Below are 25,609 nucleotides of genomic sequence, written 5' to 3'. Positions count from 1 at the left end.
TTTATATAACTATTAATTCATGTAGCATTATAAAACAGTTTAGTGGCCCATAAATGAACCAGGTTCTTTGTTTAGTTTGCTTTCAATCCAAATCCATATTGTCAGATTTATAGATACAGGGCTATTGGGCAGGACCAGGACTAGGTTGGTGTGAGTGAGGTGTCCACGGTACAAATTTACAGAAGCACTCACTGAAGAAGGCGCAGCCCTAAGCATAAGTACCCCCTTAAATTCTGTGCCCCAGGCACCTACTCACCTTGCCCTAGTCCTGGCCCTGCAAGTAAATGATTACACTTTAAGATTCCTGATGACTCTTGGTGACTAACAAAGGGATGTGATCTCATCTGTTTCTTTTTTTAGACAATCCAATAAGCATCACTGGATTTTTTTTTTTAACAATCCATAGGTGTGAGGTAGGAGGGGTGATTTCGTGATATAAACAAACCCATACCTCCCGTGTGGGAAGCTCCACAGACTGAAAACTAACTGGCTCACAGAGACTCAGCTACAGGAGTGAGAGTTCTGAGCCACACATCCAACCCTCACATGCTGGGATCTGTCACTGGGAGAAAGAGCCCCTGGAGCATCTGGCATTGAAGGCCAGTGGGGCTTGTGCACAGGAGCTCCATAGGACTGGGGGAAATGGAGACCCCATTCTTAAAAGCCACACACAGACTTTCACATGCACTGAGTCCGAGGGCAAAGCAAAGTCTCCAAGGGAATCTGGGTCAAGCCTGACTGCAGTTCTTGGAGGACATCCTGGGAAAACAGGGGTGAAAGTGGCTGGTTGTGAGGGAAGGACATTGAAAGCAAAGCTCTCTGGAATATTCAGCAGTTGCCTTTATCTGGAGGTGGCCATTTTGGGAAAATCTGGCCCCACCCATCAGTCAGTGCTGAGAAGCCCCAGGGCAAACAACCCTCCAGGTGGGATCACAGCCCTGCCCCTCAGTAAACAGGCTACCTAAAGACCCCTCAGGCACACAGCTGCCTCTAATCCCATCCAGAGACTAAGCCCCACCCACCAGAGGGATTAGAATCTGCTCCACCTACCAGGGGGCAGGCATCAGCCCCTCCCATCAGGAAGCCTACACCAAGCCCCCCATACTGACTTCAGCCACAAGGGGGGCAGACACTAGAAGTAAGAGAGGCTACAGCTCTATTATCTATAAAAAGGTCACCACACCAAAAACCTATAAACATGAAAAGACAGAAAACTATAACTCAGATGAGGGAGAAAGGAAAAACCCCAGAAAAACAGCTAAGCCATGAGGAGATTCTCAGCCTTCAGGAAAAAGACTTTAGACTGTCAATGCTGAAGATGATGCAAGACATTGGAAATAAACTGGAGGCAAAGATGGATAACTCACAGGAAACACTGAGCAAAGAGATACGAGATATAAAACTTAAACAAGAAGAGATGCAAAATACATTAACCGAGATAAAAAATTCACTAGAAGCAGCTAACAGCAGAATACAGGAGGCAGAAGAATGAATAAGTGAGGTGAAGGACAGATTAGAAGAAATTACAGATGCAGAACAGAAAAGAGAAAAAAGATTGAAAACAAATGAAGAGAGTCTCAGGGAACTCTGGGACAGTGTTAAACGCACCAACATCCATATTATACGGGTGCCAGAAGGAGAAGAGAGAAGGGGACAGAAAAAATATTCCAAGAGATAATAGCTGGAAATTTCCCTAACATGGGAAAGGAACCACTCACTCAAATCCAGGAGGCACAACAAGTACCATATAAAATAAACCCAAGGAGGAACACACCGAGACACATAATAATCAAACTGACCAAAATTAAAGACAAAGAGAAAATCTTGAAAGCAGCTAGGGAAAAGAAACAAATAACATACAAGGGAACCCCGATAAGGTTATCGGCAGATTTTTCAGCAGAAACTCTGCAGGCCAGAAGGGAGTGGCATGGTATACTTAATGTGATGAAAGGAAAAAACCTCCAACCAAGAATACTCTACCCAGCAAGGCTCTCATTCAGATTTGAAGGAGAAATAAAAACCTTCACAGACAAGCAAAAGCTGAGAGAATTCAGCAACACTAAACCAGCCTTACAACAAATACTAAAGGAACTTCTCTAGGCAGGAAAGTAAAGATCAGCAACAGGAAACAAAAATTCCACAAATGACAAGGCTCACCAGTAAAGGTATATATACAGTAAAGATATGAAATCATCCATACATAATTATACCATCAAAATCAGAAATCATGAGAAGAGGTGGGTACAAATGCGGGACACTGGAGATGAACTTGCAATTATGAGAACAACAACTTAAAACAATCTCATATACATATAGACTCTTACATCAAAACTTCAGAATAACTGCAAACCAAAAATCTACAATTGATACACAAACAAGGAATCTCTGGAGAAGAAATATATCTCATAGTAAATAAGTGCATAATCCACCATGAAGGGGGTCATTTGACATCATCCTTGGAATGCTGAAGTCTTCTTACATCTGATTCTGATTTCCTCTCCATCAAAGAATTTATGATAATTATAATTAAATAATGCCACTGTACAATTAAATAATACAGTTCTACAATTGTATTATTAATAACCATTTCTCTCCATGGTGCAATGTAAAGTCTATAATGTCTTGTTTATCACATCACCTAGAATGGTGTAATGCCTTTATTGAAGAATCAATGAGATGGAACAAAATGTGAGGACATATTTATATAGTTGTAGTTTTTTAACCAACTTACGCATTTTATATTTTACTTATTTTCAGAGGGTGTATTATTTTTGTTATGTTTACCAGTTAAGTTATTCTTTTTACTATGCTATATAAAATATTTAACAGTATATAAGGCTTTCTTCTTTATAAATTTTAGTTGCATAATATAACAATTTAATATAATGCTAATTTTTAAAGAAAAATTGAAACGTAATAGATAAAACTAAGTAGTAAAGATGAAAGCCATAAAATTGGGATAAAGTATAGAATAAATTTCCTGTTTGTCTCAGCATATTTTTCACTCCACTTCTCCAGTGGGAGTCACTTAATCTGTTTCTTAAGATCCATGTTATAATAATCTGTGTGACTGTAATTGTGTGTAAATGTATGTATTTTATTCTGTAAAAAAATTTTAAAAATAAATAAATAAATAAATAAATAAACAATCCATAGGTGTTCATCTGTCTTTGGAACAGAGATTTTTTTCCCCCCACACAATAAAAAAAAATGTTTGTTGAAAAAAAGCCACAACCTTAACTTAATGAACAATTAATACCATGTTTCTAACAACTGAGGTAGGTAACCAGCTCAAACTAGTTTCAGGTCTATTCCAGGAGATAAACAGTCTTCAACATACTAACATCGGCAGACCTTGATAGTGTTTAGCAATTTCTGCTTATCAGAGCAGAAGTAAATCACAAGGTAACTGAAATATAGTTTTTTACTCTATCAGAAAAGGTTCCCACATGATCATAGTCGAGGTCAGCAGTGGTGTGCTAAAGGTGCCTACATCTCATTAGTTGGTGAATCTAGTTTCCACTTCAATTTCTTACTTTCATGAATACAAGTATCAAAACTACTTGAAAAATCAATTTTAGAACATGAAATTAGGAGACAGCATTATAAGCATCCTTGACATTTCTAGGATACCATTTATGAATTTATCTGTAAAAGGCTGAGTATAGGGAGTAAAACATTCCTTGAAATGTATATAACCAGCTCAAAGAAATGATGCTAGTAGTTACAAAATATATGTCATTCAAATAAGTTCAAATATGCATCTCTTTCCACTTGGGCATGTACCAGCACATGACACAGAAATTATGTACCTGAGAGTGTCTAATGTGTTTTAATTTCAAACTGGAATAAAAGGACTCAAAATTCATGCCAAGAAGAGCTCTATAGGGGTCTCCGAAGCCATTCAAATGGTGGGATAAATTTTATGATAGAAAATGTCAGATAACTTCAGGCTGTAGGGAATACCATTTTAAATTTTAAAAATCTGTTCTTTTAACTTTATATGCTAAAAATCTGCTTAATATATCCTTCTAATTTATTAAGTGGGGTCAAGTGAACATGATTAAATCTTTCTTTAAATTTCAAAGACTTTCCTGAATTTCAGGATCACTTGAAAATCATTTTTTAATATTACTCAGGATTATAAGTAAAAATGGAGGTAACGTGATGTTTTGAAATGAATAGGTACCTGGCTGAAAAATACAATATATTTGTTTTTATTTTGAGCATGGCTCTCTTATTTTTCCTGTCATTTTATTTCTCCTAAAACTAAAGGCAATGTCAAAATAAAAGTAGATCCAATGCCGTAGTTAGATGGGTTCCCATGAAAGTTTCTATGTAAACAACAATTCAGTGGTCATGTTAAAATGGAATAAGTAAATAACTTTAATCACAATTATGTAATTGTTCCTCTTATGTTTTCTATATACTTCTCTCAGAAAGAGACACTTTTCTTTACAGACAGTAAAGTACTGGGTTATAACTATCAATTTTAGAATACTAGATATTAGGGTCAGAAAGGCTCCTAAAGAAGTTCCCACTATGGTGCAGTGGGTTAAGAGTCCAACTGCAACAGCTCAAGTCGTTCAGAGGTGCAGGTTTGAACCCTAGCTGGGCGCAAATGATTCAGGATTGCTGGGATTCGATGCCTAGCCTGGGAACTTCATATGCCTCGGGGGAAAGAAGAGAAAAGAGAAGAAAAGAGAAAAGAAAAGAAAGGAAAGGCTCCTAAGGATTAAAGACTGTATAGCCCAACTGCCTCATTTTACAGAAGAAACTCAGGGCCATAAAAAAAAAATACACAAATAAGTGGGACTAATTCCAATGGAAGTAAAACTGACAATATATCATGTCACTATCGTGATCATGCACTATCACATCCCACACTCAGAAAAAGCAAAACACTTAGAACACTGAAATATACACAAAAAAATAAGATGGCTAAGCTATCTAGATGTGCTATTGTTAAGCAATCTGGTGCAAAATATATAGAAAACTTTGAACACTCCAAGTTATTGACTCCCTCCCAAAACAGCTCCCCGCCACCACATTTCAATGCTAATACCTGAAGTTTTGTCTTGATTTTGTGCTCACGACAGTCATACGAGAAAGCTTCTCTTTCTCTATCACAAGGAGAAAAACTCTAAGTTTGGTAACTTTGGTAATCTTGTATTCTCACTTTAAATATCTGTTTAGGATTTTTAAATGTATTTATCGTCAAATAAATGAGCAGAAAATACAGAGTTCCCATACACCACCCCATAAAGTATTCCCTCTATTTAATGTATTGTATTAGTGTGGTACATTTGTTATAATTAATAAACCAAGACTTATAGATTATTATGAACTAAAAACATTTGTATTTACATTAAGTTTTACTCTGTGTTGTACTGTTTTTGGTTTTGACAAATGCACAAATCAACTGTCTACATTATAATACATCTATCATACAGAATAGTTTCACCTTTGTAAAAATTCTTTGTGCTTCACTTAATCAAACCTCTTCTGTCCTTTTAAAATTTTTTATTAATGTTCATTTACAATGTTCTGTCAATTTCTGCTATACAAATGCTATATATATATATACACACACACATATTTCTTTTCACATAATCCTCCATCATGTTCCATCACAAGTGATTAGATATAGTTCCCTGTGCTATACAGCAGGATCTCATTGTTTACCCACTCCAAATGCAATAGTTTGCATCTACTAACCCCAAACTCCCAGTCCATCCCCCTCCCTCCCCCTCCCCCTCGGCAACCATAAATCTGCTCTCCATGTCCATGAGTTTGTTTCTCTTCTGTAGATAGGTTCATTTTGTGCTATATATTAGATTCCAGAAATGTGATATTATATGGTATTTGTCTTTCTCTTTCTGATTTATTTCACTTAGTATGAGAGTCTCTAGTTCCATCCATTGCTGCAAATCGCATTATTTCATTCTTTCTTATGGCTCAGTAGTATTCCATTGTGTTTATGCACATCTTCTTAATCAATTCAAATCTCTCCTGTCCTCTTGATCTCTGACAACCACTGATTTTTTTTATCGTCTCTGTAGTTTTGTCTCTTCCAGAATATTATATAGTTGGAATCATACAATATGTCACTTTTTCAGAATTACTTTTTTCACTCAGCATTATGCATTTAAGATCAATCTCTGTCTTCTTGTGGCATAATTGCTCATTCCTTTTTACCACCAAATATTATTCCACTATATAGATATACCACTGTTTGTTCACCCATTCACCTGGTGAAGGACATCTTGATTGCATTTATATTTGCCAATATTGAATAAAGTTACAACAAAAATACATGCACAAGTTTTTGTATGGATGTAATACCACTCTTCCCTTTCCATACTCTATTCTTTGGGATAGCATGACTAAGTCTAGCCCACATTTAAGCAGGGTTTAGTTCCATCTCCTGGATTGGCGAGTATCTACATATATTTGTAATTCTTCTGTAAGATTTATCTCCCTTTTCCTCATTCATTTATTTATTGAACATTTTACTCATGTCGGTATACACTCATACATATTTATTTTTTAAATTATAACCCAATAACACACTATATATTTTGTTGTTCTAATTTTTCCAGCTTTGACCATTGGGGGAGCTCCCTCAGGATGGCTCCTATGCTCCTTTGACATATCCGTACTTTTTGTCTGTGAGGCTCTCTGCCTCAGCCCTAGAATCAATCGTCCATTTCACCAAGGAGCTCTGGTTCCTTTAAATGCATGATGGTATATAGAAGCCAAGATCTTGGCTCTGTTTGTCCTAAGTTTTAAGCAGAAAAATTATAGGATCATATTTCTGATGTTTAGAACATGCTAATTCTGCAGTATGGATAAAATATTGAAGGGGGACAAAAGAGAACATGGGATGACTCACTGAGAAGAAAAATGAAGTATTCCATTTGAGGTGACTCTTTTACCCTAAATTATATTCATATAAAAATTATATTTCTGGAGTTTATGTTCTACTTCACTGATCTCCCTGTTCATTCTTAAGACAGTATCACAATATTTTGATCAACTCATCTTTACTACATATTTCAATGTCTGACATATCAAGTCTCTGCTCATGGTTCTTTTTTCAAAATTTTCTTGATCATTCCTGCCTGTGTTTTCTTCCAGATGAAATTTAAAATGTTTTTAATTCCACCAAATTCCCAAAGGTATGGTTATTTTAACTGTATTATTTTGAGAGACAACTGATAAGTCTACACTATTTAGAATGGGTACACAGTGACTATGCAGGCCCATTGTTTTAAGGAACCTATGAGAAATAGTGTTCATTAAGGAAATACACAGGCAAACCATCATAGGAAGATGTAATTTTTCTACCACAACGTATGTTAAGGAGATTCTTAGAATTATGAATAGCTTTACAAGCAGGTAACCCCTGTAGAGAAATAAAATGTAAAAAAAATTCTCTCTCAAATGTGTCATGAGGAACTTAACTATGAAACAGAAGCTTCTTCTTGCCCCGAAAACCAACCTTGACCATTCTCCATACAAATTACTTTCAAATAACTGTGAAAAAATTCCCTTGTTTAAAGTCAAGTAATAATAAAAAGGAACCAGAACAAGATTCTGTATGTAATAGTAAATGAAGAAAGGAAGACAGTTATCAGGAAAGGCAAATAGTAGACAACATACTAAAGAAAAATACTGCTATAAAAATGAGGACATAAAAAAGAACTTAATGAAAAAATTGACAATTTCTCCAGGCATTGATTCATCTTTTACTAAGTCAATTTTTATTATAGAATTTTATATACAGAAAAAGTGCAAATATATTACAGATTTCCATATACCTCACACCCAGTTTCTCCTGTTTTTAACATTTCACAGTAGCATAAAATATGTCATATTAATGAAAAAATAGATTATTAACCAATATCCACATTTTTTTCAAATATCATTAGTTTCCACGTGCTGTCCTTTTCCCATTCCACTATTCCATTCAGGAAACCAAATTATATTTAGTAATCATGTCTCTTTTGCCTCATCTTGGCTGTGAATTTCTTAGGCTTTCCTTGCTTTTTGATGATCTTCATAGTTCAGAGTAAAAACACTCAGATATTTTTGTATAATGTCCCCCAATTGAGAATTGTCTGGCGTTGTTCTCATAGTTAGCCTAGGGTTATAGGTTTTTGAGAAGAAGAATAAAGTACCATTCCCATCGCATCATATCAAGGGAACATACTATTAACACGAAAATCACTGTTGATGTTAACCATGATCACTTGATTGAAGCAGTGTTTATAAGAATCGTTCACTCCATTTCCCATAAGGCACTTTGGAAGAAAGTCATCATGTACAGCCCACAGTTCAGGAATAAGGAGTAATGTTCCATCTCCTTCAGCAAGGAGAATCTACACAAATTTTCTACATGGGAGATTTGTCAGTTCTACCCAGATTATTTGTAATTCAATCATTTATATCAGCGTGGGTTCATGAATATTTTATATTTGAGGTTAAAATCCAACACTCATATTTAATTTTTATCCATCTTTATTTTGTTGTTCAGATTGTTCCAGTTTTCACCATGGGGAAGTCTTTCAGTAGGCTCCTGCATCCCCTTGACATACAATATTGACCACTGTTGGTTAGCTGATTGTTAGAAGATGCTGTGTCAATGTGAGATGCTTCAGGGCCCATTTACTATTCATTGCTCCAGCCCTATAATTGGCTATTTATTCAAAGATTTTTCTTTCTTTACTAAAGAATGATATTCGGAAATAAATCTAGGCATTGGATGGGCTTTGCTAGGAAGTTATCTTTGCTTCTTTTTTTAAATTTTTTAATGATTTTTATTTTTTCCATTATAGTTGGTTTACCATGTTCTGTCAATTTCTACTGTACAGCAAAGTGATCCAGTCACACACATGTATATACATTCTTTTTCTCACATTATCTTCCATCATGTTCCATCATAAGTGACTAGATATAGTTCCCTGTACTTCTGGGCTTTCAGTGGGCAAAGTTAGAAAATATGTATGTGTATTCTACTCTCAGTATACTATAGCTATTTCTATATATATCCATCTGTATCTCTATTAAACATAACCCAAGTTCATACTGATATCTCCAACCCTAATCCAGTAACACATAGATCATTCTAGCCTTCTCTCCACCTTGCTTATCAACAGCCACTTCAACTGCAAGAAACCTGGATCCTACCCTGTGTCATTCCGTTACCTAACTGTTCAAATCTAGTTTACATGTACAGCAGTTTTAGAATTGTTAATCCATAACTCCTTGGGAAACAACATTATCAACTAGAATATAGTACTTATGCATAGTTCCTTTTGCCTTTAGTTGTACAGTTGCAATTTATTTCCAAAGTTAGATTAGCATCTTTTTCATCTACTCTAAGATTTTGATTTAAAGTGAGAGACATGTGACCCCTCATTTAATTGCATTTCACAGATAGAGCATTTTTTTTTTTTTTTTTTTTTTTTTTTTGCAAACTGAAGGTTTTCGGCAACTCTGTGTTAAGTCTATTGGCACCATTTGTCTAACAGCATTTGCTCACTTCATGTCTCTGTTACATTTTGGTAATTCTCACATTTCAAACTATTATTATTATATTTGTTATGATCTTAATCAATAATTTTTGATGTTCTTATAATTAATTGTTTTGGGGCACCATAAGCCATGACCATAAAAGACAGCAAACTTAATTGATAAATGATGTGTGTGGTCTGACTACTCTACAGTCCAGCCTTTCCCTGTCTCTCCCTTTTCTCAGACTTCCTTATTCTCTGAGACTCAACAATAAATGAAAGGAAGAGTCACATGTCTCTCACTTTAAATCAAAAACTTAGTGAGGAAGGCCTGTGAAAACAGCCAGGTTGTAAATGCAAAGGAAAAGTTCTAAAAGGAAATTAAAAGTGCTATTCCAGAGAACACACGAATGATGAGAAAGTAAAATAGCCTTACCGATGACACAGAGAAAGTTTTAGTGGTCTGAATAGAAGATCAAAGCAGTCACAACATTCCCTTAGGCCAAAGCCTAATCCAGTGCAAGGTCCTAACTCTTTTCAGTCCTATGAAGGCTGAGAGAAGTAAAGAAGCTGCAGAAGAAAAGTCTGAAGCCAGTAGAGATTGGTTCATGAGATTTAAGGAAAGAAGCTCACCTCATAACATAAAAGTATAAGGTGAAACAGGAAGCGCTAATGTACAAGCAGTAGCAAGTTATCCAGAAGATAAAGTTAGGATAATTAATGAAGGTAGGTACATTAAAAAACAGATTTTCAGGGTAGATAAAACAGTCTTCTGTTGGAAGAAGACACCATCTAGGACTTTCATAGAAAGAGAGGAGAAGTCAATGCCTGGCTTCAAATCTTCAAAGGACAGGTTGACTCTCTTATGAAGGCTAAAACAGCTGGTGACAAGTTGAAGCCAATGCTCATTTACTACTCTGAAAATCCTAGAGCCCTTAAAAATTATGCTAAACCTATTCTGCCTGTGCTTTATAAATAGAACAACAAAGCCTGGATGACAGCACATCTGTTTACAACATGGTTGAATGAATATGCTAAGCCCACCACTAAGAACTACAACTCGGGGAAAAAAAAAAAAGATTCCTTTCAAAATATTTCTGCTCATGGACAACAGATCTGGTTATCCAAGAGCTCTGATGGAGATGTATATAGTAAGACTAATATTGTGTTGATGCCTGCTAACACAACATCTGTTCAGGAGCCCATAGATCAAGGAATCATTTCAAATTTTAAGACTTATGATTTAAGAAATACATTTCATAAGGCTATAGCTACCACCAATAGGGATTCTTCTGATGGATCTGGGCAAAGTCAAAAGAACACCTTCCAGAAAGGAGTTGCCATTCAAGATGCCATTAAGAACATTTGTAATTTGTGGGAAAAAGTCAAAATATTAGCATTAACAGGAGTTTGGAAAAAGTTGAATCCAAACCTCATGGATGACTTCAAGGTTTAAGGACTTCAGTGAAGGAAAACACTGCAGATGTAGTGGAAATAGCAAGAGAAACTAGAATTAAAATGGTGCCTGAAAATATGACTGAGTTGCTGCAATCTCAGTATATTTCAAAAGAAAAAGACCTGCTTCTTTTAGATGAGAAAGATATGTAGTTTCTTGAGATACAATCTACTTTTGGTGTAGACATTATGGAGATTATTGAAATGACAAAAAAAGATTTAGAATATTATAGAATCTTAGTTAACAAAATAGCAATAGGGTTTGAGAGGACTTTAATTTTGAAAGAAATACTGCTGCTATCAAGCAGCATTGCATGCTACAGATAAATCATAAAAGAAGAGTCAACTGATGCAGCAAACCTCATTGTTAGCTTATTTTAAGGAATTGTCACAGCCACCCCAACCTTCAGCAACCACCACCCTGATCAAATAGCAGCCATTAACATCAAGTAAAGAACCTCCATTAGTAAAGAGATTACAGCTCACTGAAGGCTCAGGAGATGATTAGTGGGGTTTTTTAGCAATAAAGCATTTTAAATTAAGTATGTACATTTTTTAGACATAAAGCTATTGCACACTTAATAGACTATAGTTTAGTGTAAACATAACTTTTCTATGCACTGGGAGGCCAAAAAATTCGTGTGGCTTGCTTTATTGAAATGTTCACTTTATTGTGGTGGTCTGGAACTGAGACTGCAATATTTCCATTATATGCCTGTAGAAAATACATTTAGATTATTTTGTCACAGTCTCCATTCCAATAAGGAATCAACTGACTTCTTAAATGATTTTTTAACCTTGTATACATTAAGGTTCGATTATTGTGCTATGAAGTTCTGAATTTTGACGAAAGCTTATTATCTTGCAGCCACCAACCCAATATCACACAAAATAGTTTAACTGCCCTAAACATTTCCCTGTACTTCAACTATTCAAATTTCTTCTACCTTGAACTCATGGCAACTACTAATCTGTTTATTGTCTCTAAAATTTTGCCTTTTTACAAACTGTCACATAAATGGAATCATATCATATATAGCCTTTTCAGACTGATTTCATTCCCTTAGCAATATTCATTTAAGATTTATCCATATCTTTGCACTGCTGATTAGCATTCCATTGCATACCTATTCCATAGCTCATTTATCCATTCACCCATTGAAGGACATCGTCTTCTAGTTACTTCTCGTGTTTCGTGTTTGTGAATAAATGTACTACAAACATTCATGTGCAGGTTTTGTATGGCTCTAATTTTTCATATAAGTTGATTAAATACTAGGGAACATGACTGAAGGATCACATGGTAAGCCTATGTTTAGCTTTGTAAGAAACTGCCAAACTTTTCCAAAGTTGCTTTACTATTATCCATTACTGTCAGCAATTAATGAGAATTCTATATCTCCACATCCTTACCAGGCATAGGTATAGTCTTTTTTTTTTATTTTAGCCATTCTCATAGGTGTAAAGCTATAACACACTGCAGTTTTAATTTGCATTTCCCTGATGACAGACAATTTTAAACATCTTTTCATGTGGTTATTTGCCATCTGTATATCTACGTTGATGAGGAGCCTGTTAAAGTCTTCGGCCCATTTTAAAAATCAAGTTGTTTGCTTCCTTATTGTTGAGTTGATCATTTTGCAATACAAATATCAAATCATTATTCCACACACTTGAAACTAATATAATGTCATATGTCAATAATAGCTCAATTTTAAGAGTCCTTTGTATGTTTTTGACATAAGCCCTTTATTCTATATGTTGTTCACAAATATTTCCTCTTGGCTCATGGCTTGTCTTTAAGATTTTACTTTGCAGAGCAGATTTTTAAAAATTTTAGTGAAGCCCAATTTATCCATTTTTTCTCTTTTCTATACAGTTGGTATTGAATTGAAATCTCATCACCAAACTCAAGATCACATAGATTCTCCTCATATCTTCTAGAAATTTTATAGTTTTAGATTTTACATCTAACTCTATGATACATTTGGAGTTAATGTTTGTGAAAAGTGCATAGTCTGTATTTAGCTTTTTTTTTTTTTTGGCCTATTGATGTCAAATTGTTCCAGCACTATTTATTGAAAAATCTACTCTTGATCCAATAATTAACCTTTGTGTCTTGGTCAAATATCAGTTGACTGTATTTGTTTGAGTCTATTTCAGGGATCTCAATTCTATTATATTGATTAGTGTTCATTTTTTCCACCAATACCACACTGTCTTGGTTACTTTATCTTTATTATTCTTCCAACTTTGATCCTCTTTAGTATTTTGCTAGCTATTCTTTTTCTCTCTGTATAACTTGGAGTGTCAGTTTTTCAATGAAGAAATAGTTTGTAGGGATTTTGTTTATTAAATCTATAAAGTTGGAAAGCACTGACATTAACAGTAGTGGGTTTTCCAATTCATGAACATGAATTTATTTAAATCTTTGATTTATTTCATCTGTGTTAAGTAGTTTTCTACAGATTATTTACACTTTTGTTATATTTATACTCAAGTATTTATTTTTGCTGCCATTTTGAATGCTACTGTTTCATTAAAATTCTAATTCCAAATGTTAATTTCTGGTATATAAATAAGCAATTGGCTTCTGTATGTTTACTCTATATCCTGAAAATTGTTATATTTGCTTATTAATTCCAGGAGGGTTATTTATTTATTTTTTTTTTTGGTAGGTTTTGTGTGGGTGGGTGGGTGAGAGCTTCTACTTAGACAATATAATATGAAAATAAAGGCCATTTCTTCCATTCAATCCACACAACTTTAAATAATCTGATTGTAATAGCTAGGATTTCCATTATGATGTCAAGTAAAAGCGATGGATAACATCCTTGACCTTTTACCAGTTTTAAAAGGAAAATGTCCAGTATCTCACCACTGAACATGTTAGCTGTATGTATTAGGTGTTATTTATCAAGATGAAAATGTTCTCTTATTCCTAGTTCGCAGAGAGTTTTTTCATTAATGGGCAAAATGTTTTTCTTATATCAATCGATATGACTTTTCCCCTTTAGTCTGTTGATATGGTAGATTACACTCATTAATTTTTTTTAATTACTCAAATGAATTGATCACATCTGTAGTTGTATAATGATCATAACAATCTGATTTCACAGGATTTCCATCCCACAGCCCAGGCACATCCCCCCACCCCCCAAACTATCTCCTCCAGAGACCATAAGTTTTTCAATGTCTGTGAGTCAGTATCTGTTCTGCAAAGAAGTTCATTCTATCCTTTTTGCAGATTCCACGTGTCAGTGAAAGCATTTGATGTTGGTGTCTCATTGTATGGCTGAATTCACTCAGCATGATAATCTCTAGGTCCATCCATGTTGCAAAAAATGCTGGTATTTCATTCTTTTTAACGGCTGAGTAATATTCCATTGTGTATATGCACCACTTCTTCTTGATCCATTCCTCTGTTGATGGACATTTAGGTTGTTTCCATGTCTTGGCTATTGCAAATAGTGCTGCAATGAACATCAGAGTACATGTGTCTTTGTGAGCCATGGTTTTCTCTGGGTAGATGCCCAGGAGTGGGATTGCTGGATCAAATGGTAGTTCTATTTTTAGTTTCCAGAGGAATCTCCATACTGCTTTCTACAGAGGTTGCACCAATTTACATCCCCACCAACAGTGTACTAGTGTTCCTTTTTCTCCACCCCCTCTCCAGCACTTCTTGTTTGTAGACTTTTGGATGATGGCCATTCTGGCTGGTGTAAGGTGGTACCTCATCGTGATTTTGATTTGCATTTCTCTAAATAATGAGTGATGTTGAACATCCTTTCATGTGTTTCTCAGCCATCTGTATGTCTTCTTTGGAGAACTGTCTGTTGAGATCTTCTCCCCATTTTTTGATGGGGTTGTTTTTTTGGTATGGAGCTACAGAAGGTGTTTGTAAATTTTGGCAATTAATCCCTTGTCAGTTGATTCACTTGCAAAGATTTTCTCCCATTCTGTGGGTTGTCTTTTCCTTTTGTTGAGGGTTTCCTTTGCTGTGCAGAAACTTTTAAGTTTCATTAGGTCCCATTTGTTTATTTTTGTTTTTATTGTCAATACTCTGAGAGGTGGATCTGAGAAGATGTTGCTATTGTTTATGTCAGAGAGTGTTTGGCCTATGTTTTCCTCTAAGAGTTTTATAGTGTCTGGTCTTATATTTAGGTCTTTAATCCATTTGGAGTTTATTTTTGTGTATGGTGTTAGGGAGTGTTCTAATTTCGTTCTTTTCCATGTGGCAGTCCAGTTTTCCCAGCACCACTTACTGAACAAGCTGTCCTTTCTCCATTGTATATCCTTGCCTCCTTTGTCATAGATGAGTTGGCTGTAGGTGCGTGGGTTGAATTCTGGGCTTTCTATCCTGTTCCACTGATCTTTCTGTCTTTGTGCCAGTACCATATGGTTTTGATGACTGTTGCTTTGTAGTATAGTCTTAGGTCAGGGAGCCTGATTCCTCCAGCTCCATTTTTCTTTTTCAGGATACACTCATTAATTTTTAAATGTTGAATCAGCCTTGTATATCTGGAATATGCCTGCTAATGCATAATTATATATTTGTAGAAATTTTTAACTTCAAATTGCTAATACTGTGTTGAGAATTTTTGCATCTGCGTTTATGGTAAATATTGGTCTGTGATTTTCTTGTTGTTCAATATTTTTATTTGGATTTGGTAATCCTGACTTCATAGAATGTGTTAAGAAAGGTTCTCTCTACTTCCTTTCCTAGAATAGACTGTCAAAGCTTAATAATATAACTTTGGAGCCAGGTGAGAGGCTAGAGGACATGTGGGAAGACACTACCAGTGATGAGATTCAGGGTAAAGGAAACTGAAGCCCGTGTTCCATGTGCCTCAGCCAGATTAGCCATGCACTGGCTGTAACCTCCCATCCAGTGCCTGATTTTGCTACAGATCACCTTTTCTGTTTGGTGCTTGGCAACCTGCTAGACTGGGGCTAGCCACTAGTTGCCTGGGTCATGGCCTTCCAGGGATCAAAAAAATAAAGGAAAAACATAGTATCACTTCTTCCTTAAACTGGTAGAATTCATCAATGAATCTATCTGGTCCTGGTTCTCTATTCTTAGAAGGTTATTAATTACTGGTTCAAGTTCTTATATATCTTTCATATATAGAGAACTATTCAGATTATTAATTTCTCCTAGTGTGAATTTTATTAGTTTGTCTTTCAGAAAATTGGTCAAGTAAGCCATCAAATTTTTCTTCAGTCTGACAATCTCTGTCTTCAAGAAGTATATTTAGACCATTCACATTTAAAGTAATTACAGATAATAATTAGATTCATAGCTACTATGCTAGTAACTATTTTCTAATAACTGCATTTTTTCCTTCCTTTTTCTGCCCTTTCCATTTTAATTGAGCACTCTATATCTGCTTTTTAAAAATTGTTTTAGTAGTTGCCTAGGGTTTACAATACATATTTTTACCTAATCAAAGTCTACTTTCAAATAATACCATAACACCTTATATGTAGTACAGGTGCCTTAGAGTATTGTCATTCCTTCCTTCTAACTATTATGACATTGTTGTCATCCATTTCATTTATCCAAGTTATAATGACTCAACACATAGGTACAGTAATTGCATTAAGCAGTTATCTTTTAGGTCAATGAAGAACAATAAAATGAGAGTTTATTTTACTTTCATTTATTCCTTTTCTGATGCTCTTTATTTATGCATATTCAAATCTATGTATTTAACCAATATGATTTTCCTTCTGAATGAAGAGTCTCTTTTTAACATTTCCAACAGGAGCAATCTGTTATTAATGAATTATCTGTTTTTATTTTTCTGATAATTTAATTATTTCTTTCAGTTTTGAATGGTAATTTTGCTGAATCTACAACTCCACATTTTCTTCCACCAACACTGTATTTCACTCCATTTCCTTCTTATTTCCATAATTTCTGACAGGTTTCCTGAATTTCTCTGACTTGTTCTTCTAAAGGTAATATGTTTTTCTGTACCTTTCTTAAAGATTTTTCTCTGTTTTTTGCAGTTTGAATATTCCTAGATCATTTTTTTTAATCTTAATTGTTTTTTCTGAGTATGCTGGATCTGTAGATTCAGTGTCTGTCATTAAATCTGAGTTCTCAGCTACTATTTCCTCAAATATTTATTTTATCAATAATTCTTCTGATATTCCAGTTATTTGTAAATTACAATATTTTATATTTTCTTTCATTCTTTGAATGTTCTGTTCTATTAATTTGTTCTTTACTGTCTTTGTATTTCATTTGGGGAAGTTTCTATTAATCCATCTTCAAACTCATGGATTCTTTCATTGGCCATGTCCAGTCTACTGATGAGCCAATTGATGGCATTCTTAATTTTTGTTATGTTTTATTTCTAGAATTTCCTTTTGATTATTTCTTAAGAGTTTCTATCCACTTTCATTGCCTATCTATTCTTATATGTTATCTACTTTTTTTCTATTGGAGCCCATAACATATTAAATAACATATTATCCATATTTATTCTAAATTGCCTCTCATAATTACAACATCTGTATCATTTCTGAATCTGGTTCTGAGACTTTGTCAATTCATACTGGATTTTTTTTTCATGTCTTTAATATCCCTTGTAAATTTGTTGAAATTGAAAGCTGGAAATATATCATTGATATAGACTGAGGTAAACAGGCTTTTATTATTAGGGTTCATGTAAAACTGACTAGGGGTTGTGTTGGGTTTTACGTTTGATCTTTCTATAGGTTCGAGTCTTTAAATTTCTCTAACGTTCTTTTTCATTTCATACCTTGACTTTGTTCTTCCTTAAGCATTCCAGTAAGAAAGAATCTGTTTCTTAAAGCAATTTCAAATATAACCCCCTTTTATTATATTGGTGCACTGTTGGTATGATTATAAAGTATGAAGTTGGGGAGACTTCTACAATCTTATGATTAAATCACCGTCTTTTAGTGGGCTTAAATCTCAGGACTGTGGCATCAAAAGTGTTTCTCCATTTGTACAGTTTTTTCCTTATCTCCCTACTCATTGCCTAGAACCAACATTTCCAATATATTTCCTTGAATCCTTGAAATCTGTTGACTATGCTTTAATCCCACAGTGATACAGGAAGGCTAAACAGAGACAGAATCAAAGGAATTCCCTTCATCCAACTGAGAAAAAGCTCTGATAAAATCCTTCACCTTGGAGAGTAAGATTTTTGTTAAGGAGAAGGATCTTGATATATTTCACAATTAACATTATTCCCTTACTTTTCCAGAGCCACAAGGGTACCTTTCTTAGATACTTTACCATGAGAACCTGGTTGGATTCCTTTAGGTAAAGCCCATGAAAATATGGAGGGCTCCGCTAAGACTGAAGCCCATAGAGATTTGTCAATCTTATGAAAGTTAACACACAATCTCTAGAAATTCATCAAAACGATCGCTTTAGTATTCCTACTGATTTATGGTTCAGTGGCATACGCTCTAAATAAAACAGGCTTGACTGTGACTCCTTGGATGTACTCATCTTTCTAGATTTTGGGGTGTTTGTTTGCTCTGCAACATAGGCTCTATGATTAGTATAAGGAAAATCATAGATTTTCATTCTGTGTAACCTTTTCTTAATTTGGGAATGTTGGTTTTTAAACTCAACATGTTGGAACTTAAAGTAGAAGTTGAAATTGACTTTAAAACAAAACTCTTAAGCAGAGATACAGCAGAAAAATAAGGCAGTAGAAAGATGTGAAAAATTACTTAGGAAAACCGAGGTCAAAAATTATGCAGCAAAGTTCAAAACATCCCAGAATACATGCCATATTGAAGCAGAATAAAAGCAGGAAAGACGTTGTTGAAAAAATAGCCAAAGATATAGTGACGAGATTGATTAAAGTAAGCAAAATCAATTGGAAATGAAAAGTGATAAAGGGTACGCAATATAAGCAAAATGAGTGCTCCTGAAGAAGAGAACCAAAGTAGGAGAGAAATGCCAAGATACCAAGATTTAATTCAGGAAACCATTCAGAATAAAATATTTAACCTTAAGATTAAAAGTTTCCATTCACTGTCACAGAATAAATTGGCACAAAAAAGCTTAACTAAATTTAAGATAGCTTAACTAAATTTCAGAGATAAAGAATACTGTTCAATGTAGCTAAAGTTTAAGCTTAGGCTTATAAGGGGAAGTATCAGCCCTGCCTCATTTCTTCACTGCAGCAGTCACTGTTCAAAGACAGTGGAACAATGCTTACAAGGGTAAATGACTTAATCATTTTATACCCAGTCACAGTGTCATTTAGGTAAAAAGGAATAAAAGTTTCAAATATGCAAGAACTCAGTACATATAATTCTAGTGAGCCCTTATTGCACAATGGATACACTGTTACATTAGACTTGTTAATGAATACTTTTAAGATAGCAGAATGCTTTTAACTATAACTACATGGAAATGATACTAAAAAGTCAGACAATAAAGAAGATGAAAAGCTAGAAGGCAGTGTAAGCAAATTATTTTTCTAAATTTCTTAACCATGGGTCAAAAGGTACCTTTAAAGTTACCAAGTAACTAAATGAGAATATATACATATAAATCTATAATTATGAACACCAGTCATTCTAAAAACAGTAGCATACTCACAGACATTGAAAAACTTATGGTCTCTGGAGGAGACAGTTTGGGGGTTGGGGGGATGTGCTTGGACTGTGGGATGGAAATCCTGTGAAATCAGATTGTTATGATCATTATACAACTACAGATATGATCAATTCTTTTGAGTAATAAAAATTTTTTTTAAAAAATTAAAAAATAAAAACATTAGCATAATTAACTAAAACTGGACAATGTAGGGTAGATGGAAAGATGGATCAAAGCACATATGAAGTAATTTCATAATTTCTCATAGTGCGGTATCAGCAGATAAAAATTCCCATTGCTCTCTCCTTGGTAGACTGTAGCTCCACTACAAATTTCTTAGCGGAAACTGCCCTAGTCAGTGTTGGTTATGTCATTTCCAAACACAATTATTTTATTCCATGAAGGTACTATTTGTAACTTTTAGCTGGGTAGGATCATCTGACCTTGCCACCCCCTCTGGACTCAAAATTAAAGGTCTTCTTCTTCTGTTTGGTGCTCAGGGTTCATGGTCTCCTAAGTACATGAAGCTTCTTGATTTCCTGGTCACCTTAGCCATGTTAAAACCTCCCTAGCTTTTGCCCTATGGGTACTGCCCTCCCTGTGGATACCACTCCCTAAGTCACTGAGGACCTATGCCCTGTCAGCACTGTTTGGTCATCAAGATATTCTCTCCAGCCAATGGTAGCTATAGAAGGCTAATACCTCACAAACTGCCATTCTGGCACCTCCCTAGAGGGTGGGGATGCTAGTGCGGATAATGTCTTATGGCTTGAAATTGGGAATATTCCCCTTAATACCCTAAAGAGCCTTCCCAAATGACCATCCACTCCTCTTCTCCTTATGTTCAATTCTGGTGGCTTGCATGGCACGGAGAGGATATTTCCTCTAAGCCATTCCTCATGGCCACCACTAATACCCCTAGTTCATTCTTTTTCCCATTTGTCACCATCAACTACAAAGTTTGGATGCCTTACCTGTTATCTCTCCAACATACCACAGCTGTATTTAAACCTTGGTGGAGGTATGAATCACCTCACTTCTCTCCAACAAATTTCCCTCATATATTGTGAAGATCATTCACTTCCTGCCTGCTACCAAACAACTTTCCATCCTACCTCCTTTTGCCAATGTCTTCATAGATCATGTAAGTTTTCTGTTTTCCAGTCTGAACTCACTTCCTAAAACAATTAAGAATTTGGTAGAAAATCTTGCTATATTGGCTATCCTGGTCTCATTTCAGATCTGGCGATTCATGTTCATTTCAATAAGGTATAGCATACAAACTCGGTTTTTACTAGTATAGGACTAATGGCAAATATTTATATGCTATAAGTTGTGATGGGTTTTGGTATGCAAGAAACTACAACCTAGGACTGATGAATGCTCTCAGGGATTGGCTTAACTAGAGGTTTGTCTTCCATGAAAAACTTTTGACAATATATATTAGCACTCAACAGGCACTTTTATAAACTTATTTTACTACTGATGCTATTAGCTTCCTATCTCCCTTCCCTCTCCTGAGGCTTTCTGGAGAAAGGAAGCTTACCTCACAGGAGGAACAATGGTGAAATTCATTTTTCTGAACAGTGATAAACATCCAGCTTCTTAGAAGAGACAAACCCTTAAGATCAAGTTATCTCCATTTAGACCCCTGGGTAGAGGGTCCCTAATTCAGGTTTTTGGCTTTGGGGGAAAGATATAGTAAGGTTTATCCATAGGTCTATGAGTCTAAGTTGACTAATAGATTCATCTAGCCTGTGGCCTTTACAACCTTTTGGCCAAGGAGGTGACTTTGAGATTTCCCATTGAGCATTCCCATCCTGGTTACACACAAAGATGTTCATGGCCTAATCTCTGGAACCTTTGAATATGTTAGGTTACATGACAATAGGGAATTAAGACTACAAATGAAGTTAGGGCTGCTAATGAGCTGAACCTGAAATAGGGAGATTATCCTGAATTACCACAGTCAGTCCATAAAAGTGGAAAATGGCAGCAGAAGAAAGAAGTCAGAGGGAGATGTGACAACGGAAGTGATGCAGTTTGAGACTCGACTTACCTTTGCTAGCTTTGAATATGGAAGAGGGGGTCTGTAAGGAATGAATATGTCCTCTAGAAGCTAAGAAAGAGCAAAAAATGGATTATTTCCTACAGCCTCCAAAAAAGAGTATAGCCCTACTGAGACCTAGCTTTTATCCCAGTGAGAACCATGTTGGACTTCTATTCCAAAAATCTATAAGATAATAAATTTTTTAATCTTCTAAGTTGTGATAACTTGTTAAATCGTCAGTAGAAAATAAACCATGCAAGGTACAATAATTCATAATTTACTGAGAACTTACTTTGAGTAAAGTACTGTTTAGAGGCCTAAGATGACACATTATTAAAAAAAAAAAAAATGACCCCTAATCCTACAAAGGTTCTAGGCCAATACAGGAAAGAAATCTTGAGGGCACATCTCAGGATCACAAGTCAGTCTGGGGGGATCCTATCCTTCAGACTTCTATTCCTGTTATTGTTTCCTGGACTCTATTTTCAGGCCCTCTTCCTTCTTAATTCTTAGAACTCTTTCAGGTCACCTTCGTTTCTACTGAGAGCCACATATCCCTCTGTCCAACTGCTTTTCTCGTTACTTCAGGCTCTCCCAAGTTGGTACAGCCCTTCATTAAGACAAACCTCTAGGAGTTCCTATTGTGGCTCAGTGGATTAAGGACCCAACATTGTCCCCATGAGGATATAAGTTTGAATCCTGACCTCGCTCAGTGAGTTAAGGATCTGGTGTTGCCACAAGTTAAGTGTAGGTCACAGATGTGGCTTGGATCATGTGTTGCTGTGGCTGTGGCATAGGCCTCAGCTGCAGTTCCAATTCAACCCCTACCCAAGGAACTCCCATATGCCACAGATGCGGCCATAAAAAGAAAAAGAAAAAAAAAAGACAAACCTCTAATAGTAGTGTCTTGATTTCTAAGATTTTCTCTAACCAGGAAGTAACGCAGTCATTGGTAAAATTGTGTTTTTTTCTTTGTGTTCTTTGCCATGAAAGAATACCGCTTAAGTGCAAATGCTCAAGGTATTTTTATTCAATTAAGGCCTGGCACCAAGTATCATTAGCACAGAGACAGAACATAGTTTCAAAGGAGACAATGGTCACACTGGCTTTGGGTTTAGAGAAACCTCAGCAGAATATAAGAAATTTAAGCCAAAGTCTGATGATGGCTTAAAAATTATGGAATTTGAGGTCTGATACAATTCTTGACAGAGATAGGAAGGCTAGCAGGCCTCACAGCTTATGTGGAAGGGCAGTGGAATGATTCATAAGGAAACAGATTTAACCGTAAGTGTGGATCAGCAGCCAGTTTTGTGTATCTAGGTCACAGATTAGTAACTGTGGCGTGGTCAAATATATGAAATAACCACTCTGGTAGCTCCTCTGAAATCTGGTGAGTCATATCTAATTCCTGTCCTCAGCAAAGGTTGAGAAGTCAAGACATATGTCCAAATAAATGTGATAAATGATGTGGGTCACAGAAGAGGAATAAAACAGGAGCCTCTGAAGTAAAGAGGTGAAAGGTTTTCTGCAAAGCAGCTTCTAGTAGTTAATGCCACTCGTGCAGAGAACAGTTTTATAAAAAATATAAACTTTATTATCTCTTCCAGTAAAGTGTATATACTTACTTCTGAGTATGTATTCCAGAAAACGCTTCGTATAGAATCCAAGAGCAAAGTACAAGGCTGGTCTTCATAACAATGTGGAAGTGGATAGCTGGAGACTAGGTGTTTACATCTGTCGGCACAGATAAGTAAACGATGGTACTTACCCACTCTGAAATACTAGCCAGTAGTTCAAAGCAATGGATTAAACTATTGGACGTATACACAGCAGTATAGAAACAAATTATCACATTGATAAACACAATGACTATAAAATTTACAGCTGAAATTCTATGGTGACAGGATTTGCTTTACAAATACTCTAACAGAAATAGAGAAATAAGTAGGGAACTGGATAAAATAAAGATACTAAAATGTTGCTATCTATTGAATCTGGGTAATGCACACACCACCACTAGTCTATATTCTTTGAAAAAATACCTATTAAATGTCTTTGCTCATTTTTTATTATACTTTTAAAATACATGTAACATAAAATTCATCAGTGAAACCATTTTTAGAATTAACAATTCAGTGGCATTAAGTATAAATATTCATCATCACTATCTAGTTCTAAAACATTTTCATCACTCAGATAAGAAAACCATACGTACCAAGTAGTGTGAATGGAAGCCAGAAAATGGAGGGGAAATATTCTTAAAGCACTTAAAGGGAAAAAAGAAATGGCGACCAATAATTCTATACCCAGTGACAACATATTTTCAAAATAAAGACAAAATAAAAACTTAAGCTTTTAAAAGCAAAAGAATTCATCACCAATAGACCTTCATTGCCAGACATGTTAAAGGAAGTCCTTAAGATAGAAAGAGATAGATTCCTCATGAGAATATGGATGTACACAATTCAGGGATGAACACTGGAAAACTAAATATTTTGAAAAATGTAAAAAAATGGTTCTTCCCTTACTTTAAAACATCTTTGAAAATATTATTTTAAAGCAAAAGTCACAACGTTTATAGGATTTAAAACATATATGAAAGTAAAATTAATGACAACAATAGAACAAAGGTCAGTAGGGAGTAAAATGGGTGTATATTGTTATAAGGATAATATTCATGAAGTATTATCACATGAAGGTAGACTCTAAATTATAGCTGTATACTCTCAATACTAAAAGAATCACTAAAATATAAAATAAATAATGATAGCTAAGAGGACAAAAAAGAGAAAAAGTTAGAATAATGAAAAATAATTTATTCCAGAGGATTTAGGGAAAGAGGAAAAAGGAAATAATATAGAGAGAGAACAAATAGAAAATAAATATAAAATGTATTTTAAAACCTAATTTTAATAATGATTACATTTCTTATAAATGGTCTAAATAATCCAATTAAGGGAGGGATTATAATAGTGAATTAAAAGGAAAAAAACAAGACCTAACTATATAATACCTATAAGAAACACACTTCAAATATAAAAACAAAAATGACAAAAGTAATAAGATGGACATATACCATGACAATACCAAAAGGAATTTGGAATGGGTCTATTAGTAGAATACAAAGTAGATTTCAGTACACAGATTACTTTATATATTTTATTAAAACAAATGTATATTATAGTATATAGATATAAATATGTTAGTAATACTATAAAATATTACTAAGGATAAAAATGTCATTTTATAATAATAAAAGAGTCAATTTATCAAGAGGACATAACAATCATAATAGTTTATGCAATTAATACAGAGCTGTAAAATACATGAAACAAAAATTGAGAGAGCTACAAGGAGAAATGGAATAATACTCAATTATGATTGGAGACAAATATAATTCTCTCAATAATGTATTGAACAAGTAGACAGAAAAATCAATAAAAATATAGAAGACTTGAAACACCATATGAATCAAATTGACCTAATTGATATTTATAGAACACTCCACCCAACAAGAACAGAATAAATAGTCTTTCCAAGTATATGCAAAACATTTACCAACATAGATCATACTCTGGGCCAAGGAAACAAGTATCAATAAATTTTAAAAGATTCAAATCATATAAATTATCTTGTATATCCACAATAATATTAAATTATAAATCAATGACAAAGATGTTTTATCATTCATATTTTTCATTAAGCATAAAATATTAAACCTTCCCCTATTTAGATTATATGATTGTCTATGCATAAAGTCACTAAGAACCTCAAACCACTCCTAGAAGTAATAAGTTCTTGCTAGGTCATAAGAAACAAGGTCAATGTACAAAAATCAATTTTTATTTCTATATACTAGCAATGAATAGTTGGAAAACAAAATTTCTTTAAGTACGTTTTACAATAGCCTCAAAAAGTAAAATATTATGAATAAATCTAAGTAAATATGTGTTGGAACAGTCCATAGGTAACTATAAAACACTAATG

The 25,609-nt window shown here is 34.7% G+C and overlaps 1 long non-coding RNA gene across 1 annotated transcript in view; it reads right to left on the bottom strand.

The window, feature by feature from the left end:
- Positions 1-24,268, bottom strand: part of LOC106507020 — a 32,719-nt gene extending 8,451 nt beyond the window's left edge. The window contains exons 1-2 of the long non-coding RNA XR_001302679.2: positions 23,248-24,268; positions 21,632-21,691 (exon numbers count right to left, since the gene is read on the bottom strand). This is a non-coding gene — a long non-coding RNA (uncharacterized LOC106507020). The remainder of the gene's footprint in view (positions 1-21,631; positions 21,692-23,247) is intronic.

This window comes from Sus scrofa, chromosome X (assembly GCF_000003025.6).
Source record: "Sus scrofa isolate TJ Tabasco breed Duroc chromosome X, Sscrofa11.1, whole genome shotgun sequence".
NCBI lineage: Eukaryota > Metazoa > Chordata > Mammalia > Artiodactyla > Suidae > Sus > Sus scrofa.
The sequence above is the reverse complement of the archived record's forward strand: the minus strand, read 5'-3'. Positions and strand labels throughout refer to the sequence as shown.